This window comes from Canis aureus, chromosome 34 (assembly GCF_053574225.1).
Source record: "Canis aureus isolate CA01 chromosome 34, VMU_Caureus_v.1.0, whole genome shotgun sequence".
Lineage (NCBI taxonomy): Eukaryota > Metazoa > Chordata > Mammalia > Carnivora > Canidae > Canis > Canis aureus.
The window spans coordinates 15,082,528-15,087,298 of record NC_135644.1 but is presented as its reverse complement, the minus strand read 5'-3'; the positions used below and the strand labels follow the sequence as shown (position 1 = coordinate 15,087,298).

Genomic DNA, 4,771 nt, shown 5'->3' with positions numbered 1-4,771 from the left:
AAACTGGATTTAGTATTTTCACTTAAAATTGAGAAACAAACAAAACAAAAACAAAAACAAAAAAACCCTACCAGTGAAGGGTACTAGCCCTTTATTTATTTTTTTTAATTTTTATTTATTTATGATAGGCACACAGTGAGAGAGAGAGAGAGAGGCAGAGACACAGGCAGAGGGAGAAGCAGGCTCCATGCACCGGGAGCCCGACATGGGACTCGATCCCAGGTCTCCAGGATCACGCCCCGGGCCAAAGGCAGGCGCTAAACCGCTGTGCCACCCAGGGATCCCTACTAACCCTTTATTACAGACAGAAAATCTGAGGCTCAGATACATTTACAGCTTGCCCGTTATCATAAAATGAGTAAGCATCAGAGCTATCTCTGTAATCATAGCCATTCCTGAGTATAGAACCTGAGTTCCTTCCATTGCACTAAGAAAGGTTCAAGCCAACAATAAAAATTTTTTTAAAAAAGGAAAAACAGGTAATAAATAAATAAATAAATAAATAAAGTTGACAAACAAGTGCTCACTTTGGCAGCACATATACTAAAATTGGAACAATAGAGAGATTAGCATGGTCCCATGAAAGGATGACAGACAAATTCGTGATGTGTTCCATTAAAAACAAAATTGAGGCATCTGGGTGGCCTTTGCCTTTGCCCCAGGCCATGATATCCAGGTCCTGGGATCCAGCCTCACATCAGGATCCCCACTCAGCAGGAAGTCTGCTTCTCCCTTTACCTCTGCCCTTCCCCACTATCCCACTCCCATCCCCTACCCCCACCCCACTCCCACTTGTGTTTTCTCTCTCAAACAGGTAATAAAATCTTTTAAAAAATTGAGACACAAGACAAAGTATGAAGTAATGGTTTTCAGACAGTGGACATATGAAACATATGAATCCCTCAGTGAAAAGAAGTAAATGAGGTGATCCCTATGATGGCCCTAGTTTAGTACCTAGAGAGTTTCCAGGCTATAGCACAGGGAGAAAAATCCCAAACAGAGCCCAGCAATCTCCCTGAGTTGAGTAGCCAGAGTTGAGAGTTTGGACGAAGCAAGGTAGACAGAATTCACAGGGCAGAGTGCCAGAGAGAAGAGAGTTGTATGAGAGAGCAAGGGCTCCAGAAAACTATGGTTCCTTTTCAGTCTTCAGGTAAGTAGCAACTGGACATGTGAATGAAGAACCTACCCAAGTAAGGGAAAAGACCCAGCAGAAAGAAGCTTACAATCTTCAGACTTCACACAGGGCCAGAAATATTTTATGTTCCTAGCACCCAGATTGGAAAACTTTGTGCTATACTCATTATCAAGAAGAATGCTCAGAAGGGTATTGTTCTGGTATGGCTAAACTCAGTACTCTAATCCAATCATGAAAATAAACCAGATAAAATCCAAAAGAGAGGCATCCTATTATAACCTAACCAGACCTCTGAAAACTTGAAAGGTCATTAAAAACAAGGAAATTCTGGGGATCCCTGGGTGGCTCAGCCATTTAGCCTCTGCCTTCAGGGCAGGGCGTGATCCTTGAGTCCCGGGATCAAGTCCCACATCAGGCTCCCTGCATGGAGCCTGCTTCTCCCTCTGCCTGTGTCTCTGCCTCTCTCTCTCATGAATAAATAAATAAAATCTTTAAAAACAAAAAAAAAACAAAAAACAAGGAAATTCTAAGAAACTGTCACAACCAACAGGAACCTAAGGAGACATGACAAATAAATGTTAATTTGGTATGCTAAAAGAATCCTGAAAATAAAAAGTATATTAGGGAAAGAATAAAGAAATCTGAATAAACTATGGACGTTAGCTGATAATATGTAATATTGGTTCATTACTGCAACAAATATACCATACTAATGTAGGCTGTTGGTAATAGGGGAAACTGGATATGGGAGGGGGAGTGAGTGGAATGGCTAAAATGGGAACTCTCTGAACTGTTTTATTAGCCTTCTACAGTTGTCATAACAAATTACCACAGATCAGAAGGCTTAAACCTTATTTTCTCACAGTTCTGGAGGTGGGAAGTCCAAGATTATGGTACCTTCAGGATTGGTTTCTGGTGAGATCTCTCTTCCTGGCTTGTAGACAGCTGCCTTCTAACTGTGTCCTCATTTGGCTCTTCCTTTGTGCATAGGTGTGGAAAGAGATTTATCTCTGGTGTCTCTTCCTCTTCTTACAAGGACACATGCCAGGGCCTCACCCTTATGATGTTACTTAACCTTAATTACCTTCCTAAATGCACTATTTCCAAATACAGTCACATTGAGGATTAGAGTTTCAACATATAAATTTTGAAGGGACACAATTCAGGCCATAACAGAAGAAAGAGATAGGAGGACAAAACATTTTGAAGAAATAATGGCTGAAAAATTTTCAAATTTAATGAAAATCCTAAGCCCACAGATCTAGGAAGCTCAACAAACCAAAGCATAAGAAACAAAAAGAGAACTACACCAAAGCACACATCAGAATCAAATTGTTCAAAACCAGTCAAAAGAGAAAAATCTTATGAACTTCCAGAAGAACAAAGAATGACAGTAGACCAATCAAGTCTTTGTCTGAAAAAAATGCAAACCAGAAGACAATGAAGCAATGTCTTTAATGTACTAACAGAAAAAAACAAAACAAAATAAAACAACTGTCATCCTAGAATTTTATACCCAGTGAAAACATCTTTCGAAGTGAAAGGACAAATAGAAACTTCTTCAGATATACAAAAGCTGAAAAAATTTGCACCAGTGGATCTACACTAATAAGAGATGCTAAAGGACACCCAGGAAAAAGGAAAATTATACCACATGGAAATCTGGATTGCACAAAGGAAACAAGAACACCAGGAATGGTAACTCTGTGGCTGGATAGAAAAGACTTTTTTTTGGTTATTTTTTAAAAATCTCTTTAAAATAGGGATCCCTGGGTGGCGCAGCGGTTTGGTGCCTGCCTTTGGCCCAGGGCGCGATCCTGGAGACCCGGGATCGAATCCCACATCGGGCTCCCGGTGCATGGAGCCTGCTTCTCCCTCTGCCTGTGTCTCTGCCTCATTCTCTCTCTCTCTCTGTGACTATCACAAATAAATAAAAATTAAAAAAAAAAAAATCTCTTTAAAATAGAATTGATTATTTGGGGCATCTGGGTGGCTCAGTTAGGCATCTGCCTTTGGCATAGGTTGTGATCCCAGGGTCCTGGGATGAAGCTCCACATAGGGCTTCCTGCTCAGTGGGGATCCTTTTTCCCCTTCTTCCCTGCTCATACTTTCTCTCTCTCTCTCTCTCTCTCTCTCTCTCTCTCTCACACAGATAAATAAATAAAACCTTGGAAAAAAATACAGTTGATTATTTAAGGAAAAATTATATGTTGTTGGGGTATGGTAAATTATTAAAAGTGAGTTCAAAATAATGCTATGGGAATGACCCAAAGCTATGAAATAGGGAGAACTGTAGGAGTTTTAACTAAAACTGCTTGCTTATTCCCTCAGCTTACAAAATAAGACATTTTGAAGCTCTTTCAACATTAGTTTGATCACAAAGCAAGGTGATTACAGTTCCTCTGATCTTTTTACCACTTATTGCACCCTTAGTATAGTAATCTCTAGGCTTACAATTCCTCTGGAAATAAGACTCCATTTTTAATAATGTCTGTCGGGAAAACTGTAGTAGCTCTGAGTCCTATCTTTACTGATTTCAAACAAGTGTCATTTAAAACAAACTTAGGCTTAGCTTCTGGTACATGGACTCCTTTTGGGAAAAACTGGACATGAGATCTGGGTTAAAGATAGGATAATGGGAATGGATTTGTAAAATGGTTTGCATATTTCCATATTCCCATATATGCCCTTATTGGAAGCACCATTTTGCGTCACTTTTTTATAGTCTTATCTTTTTGTTCTTTTCCCAAGAATATGGGTCTTTTTTCATCAAGTATAAGGCAGACTCCTTGATGGGAGGGACCCCACTTTGGCCTCTGAAAGTACAGAAACTACTCCATAATAGGTGTGGCAAAATGAATAAGGAGAAAAAAATGCTTCATGTTTATGTAAAAATAAATGAGTTACAAGTGGTTGTTAGTAGGGATCAACCCTGTAGGTTGGAGGGGGTTTGGGAAGAAATGAGTTACCATTTGATTGTTTTTTCCAGCTTTATTGAGGTGTTATTCATAAATAAAATTATAAGATATTTAAAGTGTACATTGTGATAATTTGATATATGTATACATTTTGAAAGGATAGAATATGCTATTTAATAAAATAAACAGGTAACACGATAGTGTATAGTGTGGAAAGATAAATATTCATCAAACTGAGTGGTGTGACTTTAGATGTTTTTCCTTGTGTGTCCATTTGTATGTTCTACTTTCTTTATAAGATACATGTTTTATTTTTTTTATTTTTTTTTTAAATTTTTATTTATTTATGATAGTCACACAGAGAGAGAAAGAGGCAGAGACATAGGCAGAGGGAGAAGCAGGCTCCATGCACCAGGAGTCCGACGTGGGATTCGATCCCGGGTCTCCAGGATCGCGCCCTGGGTCAAAGGCAGGCGCCAAACCGCTGCGCCACCCAGGGATCCCAAGATACATGTTTTATTTACAAAACTAGGAAGGAAAAATTACACAAAGTTGTTTTTTTTATTGAGTGAAATTCTGGACTCTTATTGAGAATTTGGACACTCAAGAGAATTTTCTCAATTATCACTTGGTTTCAATGGTTCAGAGGTGTTCTCATTTGGCAAGAAGTACGTGAACACATTCCCTTTAATAGAAGATAGACCATTCTTCCAATAGC

The 4,771-nt window shown here is 39.0% G+C and overlaps 1 non-coding gene across 1 annotated transcript; it reads left to right on the top strand.

Moving 5' to 3' along the window:
• The first annotated feature begins 519 nt into the window (after window positions 1-519).
• Window positions 520-622, top strand: LOC144305007 (U6 spliceosomal RNA). Its single transcript, XR_013372039.1, has one exon. It is a non-coding gene; the product is annotated as a U6 spliceosomal RNA (small nuclear RNA).
• Window positions 623-4,771: the final 4,149 nt, after the last annotated feature.